Genomic DNA, 21,210 nt, shown 5'->3' with positions numbered 1-21,210 from the left:
TGTAGTCTGACAATGTATTTCTATATTTTTCTTCTTATGGATATGTAGAATTTTTGTCTCCTATATTCTGGGTACTAATCCCTTGTCAGTTACATAAATTGTAAATGCATTCTCTGCATCTGTGACTTGCTTTTAATATTGTTCATTGCCCAGTGCTTATTCTCTCGCAAGCCATCAGCTGCCTGATTTTGCATACACTTGATTTTTCAGATCATAGCACCTACATGGTGAAAATGGCTTGGAGGTGTGTTTTGAAAAGGATAGGTGAATAAATGTTCCCTGACTCTAAATATCTGTAGTAGGCTAAGGAATGTGTTCTTACAAGAGAATCTGTGAAGGACCTATTTTGCTTACTCAAGGAGCTCATATGCTAACACAATTGTTCGGTGAGAGCAAAAGAACCAGGTGTAAGTGGAAAAAACCTTAGTCACTAAGGGTTGTTTGGGCTGTTCAATGGTGAGTATCAGGGGTGATTGTTCCACCCCCCCCACCCCCTCCCCCGATGCCACGATGAATCCTGCCATGATTTGCCTGACTGTTTTGGCATTTTGTAGACCTAGCATATGTAAGCAGGCACCTGAGGGAGGTCTCTCCTCTCCCTATACACACCTTAGAGAGTCTTCACAAGGGTGTGATCGTGGGAAGCCTGGACACACTCATCAGAAGGTAGGAAAAAGCAGCTTCTTGGAAATGCTTTTAGCTTTCCAACGGGGAGAGTCACTGTAAAGCTTTGTTTATTTTTCCGTGCCTCAGCTAACCCCAAAGGAAAATCTTAGCTCAGGACAGGAAGCTCAGAGCACCCAAAAAGATGACTACAGCAGAACAGGACTATTTATGTCTGCCTGTCACATATCCCTCTGTGCTATCCCCCAGGAGGCCTGGGCTGTGCTGGGGCTCCAAGGAGGCCTGAATATACCATCACTCCCTAGGAAACCAAGGGGTATGGCAGAAACCGAGCTCTGGGATCAATTATGTTGGTAGAACTATAAAGGCAAGGAGTGAGCCAGAAGTGTTGTGGCTTAGGAACGACTTGCTGAAAAAAGACTTGATGCTCCCAGGCAGAACCCTATGCCCCCAGGGAAGGTGACCGTGCTGTCTGGTTGACCAGCCCAAGCGCTGGGCCTCAGGAGCCAGGACACACCTTCCGTTCCAGTTGACTCACTTGAGTGGCAAATTCTTTTCTCCCTCACAATCCTCTCATCTTCAAAGGGAATTCATGAAGCACCACCATGCCATCGGCACTTGGCCAGGTGTTGTACTGGCCCATTAGGTGGACACAGGCCATAGCCTCAGGAGCATGCCAAATGAGGTGGAGGATGGCAGCTGAAACCTACTGACATCCCCTGAGATGATTCTGCGGCATCCTCTATAAACCCTCCAGCTGTTTCAAACTATTCGTGTGGGGCTCTCTGCACATGCTATGTTCTCTCCTGTAAACTTGCTTTAGCTCACTCTGTTCCCTTTGTGTGGAATGCTCTTCCACTCAATATAGCCAAGTGCCCACTCCTTGGTGGAGCCTTTGCTGATAACCTCAGGCAAAATTAGCCACTCTGAATTCTGTATTCCCATAGCACTTTGTATCATTAATAGCACATACCAATCTGTGCTGGAATTATCTGTCTATATGTCTGTCTCCCTAATGGACTCTGAATTTCTCTAGAATGGATTCTGTGGCTTATTAATCTCTGTTTTCCCAGCAAGAATTTGGTGGGTGCTCCACAAATCATGTGCTGAGTTAAATGCAGGGACGGCACAGCTCATGATTTTATCTGATTCTACCTTGAAGTATAACTGGAAGCAGGTCACGTCTCTCTGAGTTTTAGTTTCCTTTTCTGTAAAATGGGGGAGGGGGTATAAATTAGAAAACTGGCCTCTAAAATGTTTTCTGGCTCTACTGTCTATGATTTTAAAATTTTAGTCTCCTAGTGGGAAACTGAGAGTTCATCATCTCTTCAAAGACCAAGATGATGTTTTCACTTACATGTATTAAAGATCCTAATGTTTCCTTCCCATTTCTAGTCTGTCACCTCTAAAAAAATGAGTATTAGCAGTTTTCAGATTCTCTAAAGTTTCAAGAGGTTTGTGGGATTGATTGATTACAGGAAGTGTGTAAATTTTATCTTCTCTGGGGAATAAAATTATTAAACTAATTGATTCTTTGAAAGGAGTTTCTGATGGTATTTTCTGGTGACTTTTGTCAGCCTAGATGTGTGTGGAAGGGGCCATTGTGTAGCTGTGTACGATGCAGGTGTGTCTGCACGTGCCACAGCCAGTAGTTTCTGTCCCATGAGACCCATGCTTTTCCTATGGTACCTCTTTGCCTCTTGAGTTACAGGTTTGGAATTTCCTGCTTGGATGGGACTGAGTGCCCCTCACATTCCAAGAACATATTCACAAGGTGTTAGTAACACCCAACTATGATATTAGAGCTTCATAACCAGTCTACAAAGTGAGTGAGGACAGGGATTATTATTGACCCATTTGCAGATGGAAGTAAGACTCAGATAGGTAAAATGACTTGCATGAGGTCACATGGCTAAGATCTTCTGAGCCTGGCCTTATAAGACCCAAAGTGCTTAATTTCATTGCTTCCTTAAAAATTTGTTTAGACTGCTGCTTTATTGCCTGGCTTCTCATGAGCCTTCTGTCTGATGAAACTCGAAGCAGGTGAGTTATATCACAAAGAAAGAAGGGGTTCTAACCCGCTATTGGCTTTGTGGGACAAAGTGGCTGCATTCATTTGTGAAGGGGGAAGTCAGATTAGTTAAAACTGTCCATTTGGTGATTTCTATCATTAGCATCTCACTATGCCAGTAAATGAACTGGTGAAGCCTGAAGTAGGGCCCTTCTGAAAGCTTGAGAGGATTCCACGCTGCTGGGCACCTTGAGGGCACATCTAGAAGCACGGGGTCTCACTGTCCCCCCCCCTTTTACTCTACAAAGGCAGCTAAGAGGGAGCACAACTTGTTAGTGCACCTCTCTGAGCCTCAGTTTTCATATCTATTAAATGGGGATGGTAAATCCTCTCCAGCTTACCTCAGAGGATGGTTGTGAGGGTCACATATTTTGATGGAGGTGGAAGTGTTCTAGAAGAGCCGGGAGAAAATCAGGGAGCATCGTTTTATCCTTGTTATTCTACTTTCATAAATGTGAATGGTCTTAGTAAAAGGAAGTAAGCCCAGCCTAGTATTCTTTTTTTAAAAGTGGCTCCAAGTAACATCATGTAAGAATATGTAGCCCTATAAAGTGTGAATAATATAATAGCAGTTCCTACGCTAACCTGCCTGTCAGAACACTGAAGGTAGATAACAGATGTAAGGGCATTTCTAAATTACAAAACTTACTATTATTATGACATATCCTTTTTCCTCCAAGGTTAAGGGTATCCCTTAATAACTTGAAAGGAATTTACCCAAACTCTCTATGATGCTATTTTTGTTAGAGCCCTGCCTCATTGTGAGAGTAAAGTGTTCTACTTGGCTGAGAAGTAGGAAAGGGGCTGGGTTGGAACTCATCTGCTCAGGTTTTGTGCATCGTATCTTTTTGGTTACTCTTTTTGCATCAATGGCTCTAGCTTTCTACAGCAATCTATAAGCTTCTAGCTCCGTTGCCTCTAACTGGTCCCTGAGGATCAATCCTCTTTCCAAAGAGGGATTTTTTTTGTTTTCTTTCTTTTCACTGGGGAAAAACAGTTACTTTCACAGATTGTAAAGAAAAACTTCTTCTTAGAAGCCTAAAAAATGTTTGAAATAAATAGGGCCCAACCTTGTGATCATACAGACTTCTTATTTCCAGAGAGAAGTTGATGCAGTTTTCAATATAAGACATACACTAATGATGTTCAATTGTAAATCAAAAGTTAAAGCCAAGAAAATGGTAAAAAAAAAAAAAAAGCAAATGTGTGGAGTTGTAAGGCTTAGTATAGTTATTGTAATTGAGCATGAGCTTCCTGGCAGGCAAGGTAAAAAAGTAAACATGATGACTTATGTAATTTTCTTTTTCTGATTGAAGGGAGTGTCCTGATTGAGAGACTTTTTTTCTGGTATTAACTTGGAAAAGGAATTTATCACTAAGTAACCTACAAGACTAATGAATATGTCTTTAGTGAGAGTTTTACAACTAATGCAGGCAGGAAAGTTCTTTCCATCTCATCCCGTCTTGAACTTCAGGTGCATATTAACTACTAACTAAAGTTCTTCACCTAGATATTCCAAAGTCATCTCAAACTGAACATATTCCAAAGTACACTTGTTAACTTCTTTCTGAAATTGGTTCATGCCCCTCCCCTGATCTTTAGCACACATCCAATTAATTCTGGAGAATCTATCTCCTCAATTTCTTTGAAATCCTTCCTCTCTTTTCCACCCTCACCACCTCTGCTTCAATTCTGGGCCCCATCATCTCTCACTATCACAATGGATTCTTGTTTTCTTATTATTTCAACCTGTTCTCCACACTGCCTCTCTAGAAACTCATCCATAAAGAATATGAACCTAATCTTTTTGAAAATCTTCCAAAGGATGCCCATTGCCTTCGAGATGAAATCTAAACTCATGGCCTAGCAGATGAGAACTTTCACCTGCTTAGTTTCCAGCCTGATCTGCTGCCACACTCCTTACAAATTCTCTGTTCCAGTAACACAGGCTACTTGTTCCCTCAGTGCACATCACTACCCTGCCTCCATGCTTTGCACAGGCTATTACTGCTGCCTAGAAATCCCTCCTCCTTTGCAAACCTGGTGCCCTGCTATTCTTGGAAGCTTTCCTGATCCCCTTCCAACAGCCACCATAGTTAGGTTTTCCCTTCTTTGTATGCCCTAACACCTGTATGTATCTCAGCTGTCCTTACCTTGTGATGCTGTTACTGTTTGTGTAGTTTCTGAATCCTCCCAGACTATTAATTTCTTAAAGGCAGACATGTAATCTCAGTCATTCTAGATTTATAGCTCTATATATGTGCCTGACATAGTTGGAGGCTGATAAGTATTTGTTGACTAAATGGGTGGATGAAAGAACACTGGTTCACGTGGTGCAATAAGGTCGAGTTGAGGAAACGTTAACTAGTGGAACAGGGACAATGGGTGCTGTGTTGATCGACAGAACTTTTCCTTTAGGATATCTGAAGGAGTGGGTGGTTAGACAGTGCTTTAGATAAACCTCTCTGAAATCACCTCTCCGTGCCGGCCTTTGGTAGGAGCCGGTGGCAGACAGTGAGTGCTGGCGCTGTGTGTGCCCGCCCCGGCACAGCTGTACGTCTTGGCCATCCCGTACGTGGTTGGGTGGGTAGAAGCAGTGATATTATATTCAGGGAAGGAAGAAGCCCGACCAGAAAGTGGATTATACGGGTGTCTCCGAGCACAGCCAGGGTTTCCCTCAAGAAGTATTGCTTTCCATCAAGTACCTGGCAGAGAATCAATAGAGAATCCTTTCCTTGTTCCACTCCATCAAGTTTCACATCATACAGAGTTTTCGGTCAAGTTCTGCTTGTAACTGAATTAACTGGTGTGCTTGTTTATAATGTAGATTTTCCAGGTCCCTCCAACAGGATCCAGCCTCAAAGGTGGTCTCAAAGTTGGCTGGGGGAAATTTTTGAGCAGACTCCATTGCCTAGCTCCTCCGGGGAGTAACAGTACAGCTCTAGATTGGCAGAGCTTGACTGGATCTTGTTTTAAACCTCCACAAGTCAGTCGGCATGAAGGTTTGGGGCCAAAAGCAGTTTCTGATGCACCTAGACCCGGCGCAATAGAGCTACTCCACAGGCCTCGGGGTCTGTTCACTTCATGCCATGCAGACCCCACCTGAGCACAGCTATGCTTAGCAGACGCAGCAGAAGGGCTCGTGCTCCCGACAGAGAATGCAAGGTCCTGTGCACGGCTTTCCCAGTGCAGCACAGGGTGATAAGTATCATGATCATTAATGTCTAGCAATCAATTTTTGAAGAAAATAGTATTAATAATTCAAATCCAAATAGGATTTTGCTGTCCTCAAAACTCTTTCACTTGCATTATTTCCTTTGCTCTCACAAAAGCCCCGTGAGGCAGGCAAAGCCAGGGCCATTCCCATTTTATAGACAGAGAAACTGAGACTCAGAGAAGGCAGGTGACTTGTACAAGGCCATATGGATGGGCTGCTAATACCTGATCTGAGATTTTCTGACTTCGTTTTTATGCTGTATTCCATTCCACCTTGCCTGATGAATCCTTAAGTCATCAGATTCGAAAGTTGAAGAATGCTCCTTAGGATGTTAGAACTGTATTTTAGGGCTCAATAATTGTCCAAGAAAATAAAAATTCCCATTTCTGAATTATTAGAGTGGACTCTGTGGCTGTATGTTAAAACTTGGAGTCCCATGTATCAAGGAGGCTTCCAAAGTTTGTTATATCAACCTAAGCCTTCATAAAAGTTTCCATTAGTGTGCTCTCACCTACAGGTGAGAGGCAGTTGTGGGTATCTTTTCCTCACTCCATGGTTATTGATGTCACAATGATACCTTGGATGAGCAAGTATTCAGCCATGGTGCAAATATTTACACCATAGAAATCAGCAAATCCTATAATTCAGGGCTTTCTCACCACCACAGAACCAGTTGTTAAACATTTTCCAGCATACCACTGCTTACAGCTAACAGTGACTGGCATAAGCTAGAGTTTGAAAATTCTCCTCTGTTATCTGCATGGAACCATTTTTGGGGTTGATTTTGCCTCTAAACACAAGTCATACCCCAGTGCCAGTCCTTAAATGGGAGACTCCTTCCACCTGACCTTGCAAAATCAGCTTGATGAGTTTCTACTAATAGTCCCTTGCATTTGTGTAGTTTGCAAAGTGTTTCACATCCCTCCTCACTTCTGAGCTTTGATGCCATCTGCCCTTGGTAGAAAGGAAGGCCTGGAGACCCGGCAGGTGATGCGGCCACTCTAGGTCATAGGCCTAGCAAGTGGCAGACAGGGCTTAAGCTGGGTCTTTAGCCCCCTTGTTCTGTGCTCCTTCCCCTGTACCTTCACCTAGGACACTGCAATGCCTAGAGGGCAGGCTCCTGTCTGGGGCACAGAGAAGAGGTGTCCAGCAGCAGTTCAGCGTGTAACATTGGTCTTAGTCCTTGAAAGCAAAGAACAGACATGCTAGTTTGAGAACATCTATGCTTAGCTGCTGATCCTACTTTACTAATCCAATGCAAGGAAAAAAGTCTACTTTCACTCCCCCTTTGTCCTCTGTCCTCACTTTGTTTCTTTAAAAACTTTTATGGGGACCTTGTGTCTCTCGGTCCTGCTGAGGGTCCTGCGCTCAGCAGAAATTTGGAGCCTCCTGGATGATACAGCATTCATGCCCTGCTTCCCCTCTTGCACAAGCCCCAGCCTCGCTACTGCCTGGAGATGGAATTATTGATTGGTAAGCCTTTCACAATACATTTTCAAAATATGTCGAAGGTCAAGAATGAATGACTCATGGGCAGTCACATTTCTTCCTGCCTCAGTCCCTCTATCTTATATTAGTGAGGTCATCTAATGGAAGTCATTGAAGAAACTGAGGTCAAAGTTAACTCTGTTCGACCTTGGCCAGCAGGATTATTAAGTAACTGGAAAAAATAACTCCTGATCTTCTCTTTAGTGATTGACCTTCTGAATCACTTTGGTTTTTAATACAAAGGCTCTTGAATAGTAGAAGGTGGGAGTGAAGGGATTTCAGTGCTGATTTAGCCACCAACTTGTCCCAGAATACCACAGAGTACCAGAGAGGTACTTGGCTGAGAGAAAAAGCTTAGATGCTATCTAGGGAACTGGACTGCTCTGATCGTCTGCGAGTCTACATTAGTTCTTTTTTTTTTTTTTGAGACACAGTCTCCCTCTGTTGCCTGGACTAGAGTGCCGTGGCATCAGCCTAACTCACAGCAACCTCAAACTCCTGGGCTTAAGCAATCCTACTGCCTCAGCCTCCCATGTAGCTGGGACTACAGGCATGCGCCACCATGCCCAGCTAGTTTTTCTATATACATTTTTAGCTGTCCATATAATTTCTTTCTATTTTTAATAGAGATGGGGTCTCGCTCTTGCTTACGCTGGTCTGGAACTCCTGAGCTCAAACAATCCTCCCACCTCAGCTGCCCAGAGTACTAGGATTATAGGCGTGAGCCACCGCGCCCAGCCCATGTTAGCTCTTTAGAGAGCAAAGATGTAACCCCTGATCCAGGCTTGGAGATGATCACTCACCTGTTTTCCTGAGGCTGTGAAAAGCTCCTTGTGGGGCAGTGTGACAGAATGCCTTAGAGCATAGTGGCAGAGAGCGTCTGGGACCAGGAGGCAAGGGATCTGGGCTAACTCTCAACTTTGCCACCTCTGCTTTGAATACTCTGACAAGCTGCTAGACCTGTTAGCACCTCAGTTTCCTCACCTGTAAAATGGAGACAATAAGTATGTGTGTTGAGCTTGTTTTTAGTGCAAACTTGAACACATGGAAAGACCTACAGTATGGTTTCACATGGGCTAGCCGGAAGTTTTGGGGGAAAAGAATTTCAAGGTGGTAATTTTAAAAATTCTTGGCATGCAAGTTTTTTTCCTATTTCTTTTTGTGCAAAAAATAAAATCTAATTTGCAGGATTAAGGCTTCTGAATGTCTTATCTAGAATAATCATGGGACTGGAAGTTTCTTAGTAGTTCTCCTGTAGGTTTTTGTACTTTAAATACCTTGAAGGTCCCTTTCATTCTAATGTAATATAATCACAGAAATAAGAAGTGTGATGCAGTCAAAGCAATTAGTAGTGTCCGCCCCTCTTTTACGCAGCAGCGCAGCCCTCCTCGGCGTGCCCCTTCTGCACCCGCACCTGCTGCTCCCCCTCTCCAAGCTGGTGCAGGCGGCGCCGCTCTCCTCGCTCCTGACTGGAGGGTGAGCCGGTGTGAAAGGAAGCAAATTCAGTTATGTAAAGCACATTCTGGTTGAGGAAAGGCAAGCATGTGTTTCTGCTTGACTGAAATTGCTTTTTTCCCCACCAGTTTGTCCTCCTATCAGGACATGTCAGAAATCAGAGAGACCTTGGCAATCACAGCTCCCACCTCTTCATTTTACAAATGAGCAGCTCAGGCTCAGAGCAGAGAAGTGGCTTCCCTAGGGTCACACAGCCAGCTTGTGGCAGAGTCAGGATTCAAGCACCCTCTCCCGACTTCTTCATTGCACCAGACGTCGAGAGAACACAGAGAACCTAAAAGAAGAAAGAAAAAAAAAAATAGATCTTTTGGGATTATCTTGGGCTTCTGGTTTTCAAGGACAATTTTATGATAAGTAGCAATGATGCCTCAAAAGCTATGGTAGCTAGCTTGAATGAACTTATGTAATAAACATTTATCACAGAACATGTGTCATCAAACACCTGCCAGATCTGAGCATTGGCACCAAAGCTGCTTTCATTGTCAAAGAAAAGAGGGGGAAAAGGAACTTGGCTGAACAAAGCTGGCAGACATTTATACTAGAAAATTCAGAGGTAATTTCTGGAGCAACAGAAACACATTTTTAAAGTCTTTTAAAATTTATTGAAATGTGATTGGGTGAATTTGATAGTTAAAGAAGTGAAGAACTCGGAGGACAATTGGTGGCCTAAGGCCTCTTCCACAGCCCTATCCTTTCTGTCTGCCTTGGTCACAGGCTCCTGGAAGACTCCAGATGGGCAGACGCAGAGGTTTCCCAAAACAAGGTCTGAGATCGCTGATCTTTTTCTAGGCTCCCATAGAAACACGTGAAGTACTTTTGGTTCTCACTGGAATCTCATTTCATTAGCAGAACACGGCCAGAGTCAAAGAGACATGTACCATTGTTCAGTTAAACTGAGCCTATCCGTACAAGGAGGATTTTTTGGCCTGCATTGGAGGTCAGCCTACATCAACACAATGGGGAAGTTGCCAAATACGTGACCACTTTCCTTTGGCTACACACAAATTTTTGAACTGCAAGATCTTTTCTTTATTTACCCACTTAATAGTTATTATGCGGAGAGCACTGGACTAGAAAACCTGTTGCACTAGCAGGTGTAACAAGCTCTTTGAACCTCAGTTTCCTCACCCATAAGATACTATTCATGATCTACTGTGCAAACCTCACCTAGTTTTGGGGAGCAGTCAATGAATGGCATGTGGCAGTGCTTTGTAAACTCTAAAGCTTGTCTTGAGTGTGAATGATTGTTACTACTCTTCTGTGCCCAACAGTGTGCTAAGCACCAAAAGGTTTCAAAAGAAATGTAAGAGGTAGTCTCTATCCTCCAGGAACATACAGCCCAGTGTCATGAAACCAAGACACATCCCTAAAAAACACACATATATAAAACACCTCAAGGCGGTGAAGTATTTACTACTTAAATGATGACTAAAGACTCTGAGCACTGTAGGAGCGTAGGGAAGGGGGAGATCACCGACGGAGTGTAGAAGTTGGGAATGTCTCCTGAAGGATGTGAGGCTCCATCCAGGTGGTGAAGTAGACAGAGAAGATGAAGAAGGTCTTCGTGGATGCAGCACCACTGAGTCTACTAGTGTAGGGCTCTCTCAGGAGACTTTGCATAGACCAATCCACGTGGAGTTAGAACTCCCAGACAGGCTGGAGGTATGGATTTAAAAACTGAGGAGAGTTATAGGTAAGGGAGAGACAGAGCAGTTTTTAGACCATGATAGGTGATGACGAAATGCTAATTTGGAATAACTATGTAAATAATGAACTTTTGGAGAAACCCAGCAGGGAAGAGGGCTGCTGCAGGAGTTTGGCTGACATGAGGTGGTTCTGCACCAGACCACGGGATGGAGAAAGAATTCCTTTTAAGTGAAAGATAGTTCTGTGTGCAGGGAGAGGACAAGTTATATTACTCTTCCTTTTCTTTTGGTGACTCAACTTTGGGATTTGAGTTAATTTGGACAGGAGGGACAAAAACATAGGGAGCCTTTTTATATGTACATTGGAAGATTCTTGAAAACCCAAAGTGGTCTCACAGTGGCTATCTGTCTGTCTATCAAAAGGGATGTGAATTTGCTAACTGATCCATGGGATTAGAGATCATCAGAGCTAGACAGGACCACAAAGGTAACTGCGTCACCCATGTAGCCAATTTAAAAATTTCTGAAGCAACATCCCCAGAAGTGCTCATCGTCCTCTTCCTGAACCTCTCTAATGGGGATGAGCTTCCCAGTGTTGGGTGTGTCTGTAGATTCACAAATTTTTTATTTGAGCTTTTGTGAATTTTCCTGATGGGCTCTCTCATTGGTCCCCAGGTTCACACAGAACACAAACTCCTCTTACATGCTATCGATTCTGCCATTTAGTTGCAGATGCAGACCCTGTCTTCCTCACTGTGCTCCTTTGAAAAGTCCCTTTTTCATTGAATAAGTGCCATGAAACATCATCAATTCTATTTTTATCTATCACTTGATACAGAGACAGAAGACTTGGATCCTGGACCTTACAGACAGGAAAAAAGGATTGTGGGATCCTTATTTACTTCAGCTGGGGAATATTTTTGCTTTTGCATAAAAGTCAGGTCCCATGAAACCTGTGAAAAAGATGTTTTCATCTCTTTCCTTTTCTGAGTGATCAGATGGCTATCTTTCCAGGGATTTGTGTCAGAAATCAAATCCAATGAGTGGGAAGTTTGACAAGATTCAGAATAGTCTTGCCAAGTATCACAGCATAGGGGGTAAAGTGAGGTCAATTAAAGGGTGTAGCAAAAATTAAACTTATGATGGATGTACTATATATATTTGGAGCAGAAAAGGGCTTCAGTCAATAGCAGTTGATATTAATAAATCATAAAAATAAAAGAAATAAAAATAATAAACAACCAGGAAAACCCTGACACAACTTCTTTTGGGGGTAGGTAACATTAAAGCAAAGGGTCCTGTTTTATTTTATGAAATAAATGCTCTAATATTTGCAAAAATACATCATATCTAAAAATGCTACCACTGAACAAACAAAACTACCATCAAACTGGAGAAAAAAAAATGGAATCACTCCAGTATTTTTGAAATATTTTAATTGATACAGAGCAAATACAGAAGATCTGTGTGTGTACACTATTGTCCTAGGATGGCCTTGTATCATTGCCTAAGCAAGTCCTGTTGGCCACAGTCTGTTTCAGACCATGCTGTAGAAAATCTTTAGCACTCACCTTTAAGTTTAGAGTAGAAAGGGTGATCTTTAACAGGAACATAGAAAATGTTCCATCAGATCAAAACAAACAAGCAAACACACAGAAGCAGGTCATTTTTCTCTTTTTGGCACCGTGCAGGACCATATGCTTCCAGAGATGGGAATTTAAAAATAGCCTGTCACACAGCTCACATTGTAGCCCTTGGACATGATGGGGGTGGGAAGGATTGCTTCACACTTAATAATAGTGACACTTCAAATTTATACCAACCTCTTTTCGGAGTAACCAAAAGTACTTTTCAGGGTTTCTTTTTCTTTTTAAAAAATCCACTCTTGATACCCCCATAAGTTGAATAGGTACAATTTTTCCCACTTTAGAGAGAAGACAATTGAGGCATCCAAAAATAATGTCACTCACTCAGGACGGCAAAGTGACTCAAGCACTAGTCCTGTGCTGTTCAAACGCACTGGGCTGCCCATAGCAGCAGCACCCTGTGCCTGCGAGAGCCACGGGTTCGTAGGATGTTGCACAAAAAGGAGAGAAAGTTGCTCCTCATTGCCTCTGTTTTGAAATGCACTGCCTTTCATTTTAAGCATTTCATCAGTTTCTAATTTTAAGGCAAATTGCTTATAAGCCATGGTGACCTATATTTGCTGACATTTGAAATCAATCTCAAACCAGTAAATGCCTTAGATTTGCATTTGGTGCCATCTTACAGAATCATAACAACAATGTAATTTTTCACATCTCCATAATTCCTTACCCTTGAAAATGGTTTTATATTCACCATCTCATCAGATCTGTGTAAGAAGCTGTAATTTAGGCCAGGCAAGAGTTACGATGAGAGGGAGCAGAGGCTCGGGGCCTCAGAGAACTTTCTCATCTGGCAAGTGCTACAGTAACTGACTGAAACCCAGGTCTTCTCTCTGCACGTCTGGAGTACTTTTCTGCTCGCCACCTGCCTCCTAGGTCTAAGCCGTGTGTTGAGACTCAACTGCAGAGTGTATGTACTCAGGAGTGACTCTTCCCAGTTTGGTGCCCAACATTCGGCTCATAATTGTTTGTATAAGCCTGAAGGGGGATTTGGGATGTGGCAGGAACCAGTAGAAATCAGTAATGAGCTCCCTTTATGGGGGGGATAGAAAACTGTTGGCACACCAATGGCTCCTGGCAGGCGGTTTGGATCTATGTGGAGCCCAGTGATGTGTTACTGCAGCCACAATACCTGTTCCAACCTTAACTCCCTCGACTCTGTGCCTTAGCCACTCTCCTTCCTGTATCCCACATCCCCCTGTTGCTTTCCCTTTACTGTACTTGGCAAAACCCCAAACCTGGTGAAATATGATTGTCCTCTCACTCCTCCTTTGCTTGTACCTAAACAGAAGAATGTCGGCAAGAACATTGTGCACCATGCCGACCAGCTCAGTTTAAATTTGTCATCAAGTGGACCCTGCCAGAGGGCTTTACAACACTCGTAGAAAATTCACTTTTCACTCTCTGGACTAACTCTTTCACACCTTTAGCTCCCTCCTTAAATGTCCACCATGCTCTACCTTTTCTACTCCCCAGGATTATGCTCTTTTTCCCCTGCTAGCAGAGGAGAATCAGTTTATCTTTCCTCCACCACCTCCTTGACCCACCTGTATCTGTACGCACAAACACTGCCTCACTCTTACTATAGTGGAGGAGGTGTCATGCTTCTAAGGCCAACCCTTCCATTTGTCCTCTGGATCCTATCTCCTTTCCTGTGCTTTTCTCCTGCAATATCAATTTCTTTCTTTGTTTCTTTCTTCTGTGAGACAAAGTCTCACTCTGCCACGCAGGCTGGAGTGCAGTGATGCGATCATAGCTCACTGTAAACTTGGTGGAGTGCAGTGATGCGATCATAGCTCGCTGTAACCTTGAACTCCTAGGCTCAAGCAATCGTCCTGTCTCAGCCCTCCGAGTAGTTAAGACTACAGGCATGTGCCACCATACCTGGCTAATTTTTATTTTTTTGTAGAGACAGTGTCTCACTATGTTGTCCTGGGCTAGTCTTGAACTCCAGGCGTCAAGTGATCCTTCCACCTCGGCCTCCCAAAGCTCTGGGATTATAGGTGTGAGCTGCTGCGCCTGTCTGTAACCTCATTTTCTTTTTTTTTTTTTTTTTTTTTTTTTTTTTTTTTTTTTTTTTTGAATTTTTTTTTTTTTTTTTTTATATATATTTTTTTTATTTCAGCTCATCATGGGGGTACATAAGTTTAGGTTATATACATTTTCCATGTCCCACCCATCCCCCCGAGTCAGAGTCCCAAGCGCGTCCGTTCTCATTCTCCCGACAAGGCGAGAAATTATTAAGATCAAATCAGAATTAAATGAAAAAGACAACAAAAATACTATAAGGGAAATTAGTAAAACAAAAAGTTGGTTCTTTGAAAAGATAAATAAAATAGACACACCACTGGCTAGACTAACCAAGAGCAGAAAAGAAAAATCTTTAATAACTTCCATCAGGAACATGAAAGGAGAAATCACAACCGAAGCCACAGAGATACGTGACATTATCTATGAATATTACAAAAATCTTTATGCACACAAATTGGAGAATGAGGAGGAAATGGACAAATTTTTAGAATCACACAGCCTTCCCAAGCTCAATCAGGAAGAAATAGAATTCCTGAATAGACCAATATCAACAACTGAAATTGAAACAGCAATAAAAAACCTTCCCAAAAAGAAAAGCCCTGGTCCAGATGGGTTCACACCTGAATTTTACCATACATACAAAGATGAACTGGTGCCCATCCTACATAAACTATTCTTCAATATTGAGAAGGATGGAATTCTCCCCAACACATTCTACCACGCCAATATTACATTAATACCAAAACCAGGAAAGGATGCAACAAAAAAAGAAAACTACAGACCAATTTCTCTCATGAACGTAGACGCAAAAATCCTCAATAAAATCCTAGCAAATCGTATCCAAGTGCTGATTAAAAAAATAATTCATCATGACCAAGTAGGCTTCATCCCAGAGATGCAGGGGTGGTTTAACATACGAAAATCTATAAATGTAATTAACCACGTAAATAGAAGCAAAAATAAAGACCATATGATCCTCTCAATAGATGCAGAAAAAGCATTTGACAAAATTCAACACCCTTTTATGATAAAAACACTTAACAACATAGGCATAAATGGGACCTACCTAAAAATAATACAAGCCATATATGACAAACCCACAGCCAACATCATACTGAATGGGGAAAAACTGAAAGCATTCCCACTCAGAACTGGAACCAGACAAGGCTGCCCACTGTCCCCATTACTTTTCAACATAGTATTGGAAGTCCTTGCGAGAGCTATCAGACAAGAGAGCAGAATCAAAGGTGTCCAAATAGGGACAGAAGAGATCAAACTCTCACTCTTTGCTGATGACATGATGTTGTATCTGGAAAACCCCAAGGACTCAACCAAGAGACTCCTGGAATTAATTAACGAATTCAGTAATGTCTCAGGTTACAAAGTCAATACACACAAATCAGAGGCATTCATATATGCCAATACCATTCAATCGGAGAACCAAATTAAGGACTCAATACCTTTCAAAATAGCAACAAAGAAAATAAAATATCTAGGAATATATTTAACTAAAGAGGTAAAGGACCTCTATAAAGAGAACTATGAAACGCTAAGGAAGGAAATTGCAGAACACGTAAATAAGTGGAAATCCATACCATGCTCGTGGATTGGAAGAATTAACATCGTTAAAATGTCTATACTACCCAAAGTAATCTATAGATTCAATGCAATTCCTATTAAAATACCAACATCATTTTTCACAGATTTAGAAAAAATAATTATACACTTTGTATGGAATCAGAGAAGACCCCGTATAGCAAAAGCAATCTTAAGCAATAAAAACAAAATGGGAGGTATTGATTTGCCAGACTTCAAACTATACTACAAAGCTGTGGTTCTTAAAACTGCTTGGTATTGGCACAAGGGCAGGGACACAGACCAGTGGAACAGAACAGAAAACCCAAATGTAACCTCATTTTCTGATGTTCTGTTACATCTATTCTAAGCATACAAATATGCCTTTATAAAAGCCATTAATATTAAAACAACAATTCTTCCTTGGCCCTACATGTTCCTCTAGCTACCACTGTTTCTTCTATGCCTTCACACAAAAAACGTAAGAAGTAAGATCTACATTTCTTGTCCCCACTTTTCACCTCCCATTCTCTCCTCAGCTCTGCTCCAATTTCTTCTGACCCCATCACTCCACTTAAACAGCCTTTATTAAGGTCGCCAATGACCTACATGTTTCCAAAGCCAAAATGAACTTAACTAACTGGACTATTCAGCAGAATTTGATGTGGTTGAGCCTTTATACTTCTTTAACACACTGTTCCCAGACTTCTGTGATTCTGCACTCCCCTGGTCTGCCCTTACCTTTCTGTCTCCTTGTCGGGCTCTTTCTCCTCTGGAGTTCTTGTCTCTATCCCGTCTATACTCTTCCCAGATGAACTCATTGAGTCCCATGGCTTTAAAATACCATCTATATGCAGATAACTCCAATCTCTATCTCTAACTGGAGCTTCTCCCCTGAGGTCCAGACTTGAAAACTCTGCTTGCATATGTAATAGGCATTTCACACAAACTGTGACCCAAACCAAACTATTGATGTACTCCTTCCTCACTCCCCCATCCTCCTCCCCACCTCTCCCCTGTCACAGTAAGTGGTACCTGGCCTCCTAGCTGTTTGTTCAAGGCAAATAACTAAGGGTCATTCTAACTTCCTTTATTTCCCTGAAACCCCATGTCTAAGCCATCAGCAAGTCCTATGGACTTCGCATCTAAAATATATGTCAATTTAGACTGTTTCTCACCATCTCCACTGCTGATGATCTTATTGCAAGCTACCATCATGTTCTTCCTGCCCGCACTCTTGCCCTCTGTAGTCAGCTTGTCACGCAGCAGCCAGACTGATGTTTCTTAAGCAGTAATTTATAATGTCACCTCTTTGCTAAACCTTCTCACCCTGAGCTATAAATCCTACATGATGTGGCCCTGCCTACCTGTCCAGTATCATCTCCTTCCACTCTCACCCTCATCCATGATGCTCACTGGCCTTTCTTTCCTTGAAGCTCACCAAATACTTTCTGATCTGAAGACCTCTCACTTACTTTTTCTTCTGTTTGGATGCTCTTCTTCCACATCTACAATGGCTGCTTAATCTAGTCATTCAAACCTCAGTACAAGTGTCATCCCCTTGAGCAAATTTGCGTGACAGATGTTTCAGGGGTACCAGGTAAGTAAGCATCCTACCCCCTCACTGTAGAAGCATTTTCATTGAGTTGAATTTTAGTGAATTATACCTTCAACTTTTATAGTGCATCAGAATAAAAATTGAAATTGAAATTTGTTACTACATCATCTCTTGTGGTTTCTGAGAAGATTATTTATTATGTTATTCAGTGACCTTTTCTACAAAGCCCCATATGAGGAATTATTTTAGGTCTAAGTGCTAGAAAAGCTTTGCTTCCCTTGAAGAATTGATAATGACACATTGATTTAGCTTTTTTTTTTTTTTTTTTTTGGCTTTGTCAACATAAAGCTCAGAGCCAAAATTTTGGCTGACTTATTGCAAATGTGTAAGACTATATGACTTGGTTGTCTGTCTAGACAGTACTGTGCAGTAGAACTCTCTACAGTCATGGCATATTCTGAATGCATCATGTCCAATAAGCAGCCATTGGCCACATGTGGCTACTGAGCACTTAACATGTGGCTAGTAAACCTGAGGAACTGAATTTTTAACTTTATTTAATTTTAATTAATTTAAATTTAAATACATAATGTGTCTGGTGGCTACCAGATTGGACAACATGACCCTGGATAACCTATGATCTATTTCTAAGATATTGGAGTTTATTTTTGTATACTCTTCATTATTCATTATAGTGTTATCGTGTTTCCTTTAAGTTGCCTCAATCCTTTGTGGCCAGAGGTGCAAAAAAAAAGGAAGAAAGCACATTTGCATAAGTAATTGACTTTGCAGGGTATGTATCTATATCAGCACGTTTAGAGGCTTGGTGGGAGAAATGGTCAGTATATGCAAACAATGAATCTTAAATCCTACCTCTCTGTGAGCTCTGCAGAAAGAGCACTAGCACAAGCTGAGATTCAAATTCTAGTCTTTGTTTCACTGTTGACCACGTGTGGTTCTGAGTGAATCAGAGGTTCAGTATGTTCATATACAGTGGGACTTTTGGATTGGTGACCTGGTGCCTCTGGCATCTGAGATGCCAGGTATACAGCGCTGTACCCATTTCCATGTTTTCTGAAGCCAGAGAGAGTGGCCCTTGGCTAGCTGTCTGAAACATGAGGCAAACCTTCGAGAAGTCGTCTTACTCATGCCAGTCTTCAAAGCAGGGTTTCTGTAAACAAATGTAAACAAACAGGGATGTAAACAAACAGTCTACAGACTGTCTTTCAGGAAGGAGAACCCAGGCTAAATACTTAGGAATTTGGATGATTTTTAATAGAGAATGAAGTATCACACCCTTTAGTACGTAAAAGTACGGGACTGAGATTGGAAGACTTGGGTTCTGGTCCCAGTTCAGCTATTAACTAGCTGTGTGACTTGATCAAGTCAAAGTTTCCTCTTTTCTCAAATGGGAGGATTGGACCAGACAACCTTTAATTTCCTGTCTAGCATTAGCCATAATCTTAGGTAATATTTATTAAGTACTTAGAATGTGTTGAGGTGCATTACCTTATTTAGTCTTATGGAGGTTAAGAATATGATTATTTCCATTTCAAAGGCAAAAGAAACTGAGCTTTAGCATTTCCTGAAGACACATTGTTGGTAAATGGTGGAGTCTCTATGTGAATCTCACAGTCTGAATTCAGGACCCACTTTCTCACCTGCTCTGCCCTCTCTAGAATTTTTTTTCATGGGCCAGAACACCATTGTTTTTCTGGTTAGACAAGGAGTTATCTTAATCCTTTAAATGAAAGCTTCCCAACTCTGGGCCTCATATGGGCCCAAATGTTTTCTCCTCAGTCCTTGGAATGGGCAGGAAGGGCTGAGTACCACCAAAATCAGTGAGCTGGTTACCACCAGGGAAGAGTAGCCTTGTTTATTTGCACAATGTGCTGTACAAAATAATCATGTTCTGAGTATGCTGTGACATGAAAAATGTTGGGAAGCATGTGGGCTGAGACATATGTCAGGACAAGGGTTTAGCTCAGACTTTTCACAAGTCATATCACACACATTTCACAAGATCCTATCACAAAGGGTTGCTTTGTGTCACAAATCTCAATCATCACTTCTTGAAAGTGGGATACCTCGATCATCTCTGTGTCTCCAACATGTTCATCCCATAAGCTGCCCCTGAGCCGATCTTCAATCCATCAGTTATTTTGCTAATTGATAGATCATCTTAGAAATTTAGAGCCACATGGGCTTTAGCAATTCTAAGTCCAATCCAAAGAGGGTAGAGGATTTTTATCATGGTCAGTGTCAGAGTCAGGACCAAATCCCTGGTCTTCCTCATGCCAGGTCAAGGGCCCTTTTCCCCCTACCAGACTAGTAGTCAGGGCTGCTTCCTTGGGAGATGGGGCAGAGTAAACATAACTGAAAGTCCATTTTGCCTACGCAGATGTCAGGAGCAGTGGAGCACCTGTGGTGGAAGAAGCTGCCTCCCCTGGCTCTATCACAGGCCACAGACCCGTGCGAATCACCCAGCCTGCTCTGAGCCGCACACGCGAGGCCACAGCAGTGCACAGGAAAGTGAGAGGAAGTGGAAACGTGCGAGCAGAGGGCTCAAAGTGACGGGCTTACCACCGGAAAAAAAAATAAAAATAAACACGCTCAGAAATAGTGTAACTGATATGCAAAGAAGATCAAAAGAAGGGTTTTAAAATATCTTGGCTGCTTTGGAGGAGGTGGGGGTGGTAAATGAAGCGAGGTTGCAAATGTGCGTTACTGGGGGGCAGTTAGGTGGATGGTTTGCTGTAGCCTGCCAGCCCCGGGGTATTTCAGATGGAAATGTGGCACGTACATGTGCAGTGTGAAAAAGCTGAACTCACAGAAGTAGAGAGTAAGATGGTCATGACCAGAGGCTGAGGGGTGGACGACTGGGGAGATGATGGTCAAAAGATACACAATTTCAGTTAGACAGGAGGAATAAATTCAAGAGATATATTGCACATCGTGGTGCACATAATTAATAACAATGTATTGTATACTTGAAAATTGCTAAGAGAGTAGATTTTAAGTGTTCCCATCACACACACAAAAAGATAAGGTGATGCATATGTTAATTAGCTTGATTTAGCCATTCCATAATGTATACATATATCAGAACATCATCTAGTATACCATAAATATATACAATTTTTATCTGTAAATTTAAAAATAATAAAGAAAGAAAGAAAATGTGGGAGATATAAATTCCCATAGGTAGCTCAGAGACAAATATGAACACAGGAGCAAGAACTCTGGTGTCCCTCAGCCCCAAACTCCTCCCTCTCCATCTCTTTTGCTGTTCCCTGAAATTCCAGTTCATTTGGAGCCATGGACACTCGTCCGAGGGCAGGGCTCAGACAGGCCAGCAGTGGAGGCACCAGGAAGTTCACCCAACTTGGCTTAACTTCAACGCTCGAGTTCCAGTTTGGAACAAATGTTTCAGGATTAAAGGCTGGGGCTGAGCAAACTCAGGAAAGACAAACTCCCCAATCTTGCAAAGTGAAATTCCCTTTCCTTTCAGTGTGTTGTGAAGATTGCAGAAATGCACTGTCTTTAAAGGAAAAAGGTTTTATTTTGAAACTGGTTCCTGAAATGGGAAACCAAAAGGTTAGTGCTGGCTGTTTTTAGCCTGCCTCCACCAATGTAACCATTCCTAATAATAGTCCAAGGGTCATGGGACATTTCCAGCAACAGAAGGCCACCAGTCAACAGCACAGGTACAGAGGGAGCGTTTGCTCCTTCACAGGTCCCAATGGCCTCATGTGTTTTAGCAGAGGAAATATGCTCTGTTATAGGGGAGTCGGGGGTGAAGGAGGGGGTGGCCTGGCCTTTGGAAATTAGTCATCACT

The 21,210-nt window shown here is 42.2% G+C and overlaps 1 long non-coding RNA gene across 1 annotated transcript; it reads left to right on the top strand.

The window, feature by feature from the left end:
* Positions 1 to 585: 585 nt before the first annotated feature.
* Positions 586 to 19,974, top strand: LOC123641935. The gene is made up of 3 exons (XR_006736375.1): positions 586 to 666; positions 8,984 to 9,468; positions 19,773 to 19,974. It is a non-coding gene; the product is annotated as an uncharacterized LOC123641935 (long non-coding RNA).
* The last annotated feature ends 1,236 nt before the right edge of the window (positions 19,975 to 21,210 follow it).

The sequence above is a fragment of the Lemur catta genome, chromosome 1 (genome assembly GCF_020740605.2).
Source record: "Lemur catta isolate mLemCat1 chromosome 1, mLemCat1.pri, whole genome shotgun sequence".
NCBI classification, from domain to species: Eukaryota; Metazoa; Chordata; class Mammalia; order Primates; family Lemuridae; genus Lemur; species Lemur catta.
This window is presented reverse-complemented; position numbering and strand designations above follow the sequence as displayed.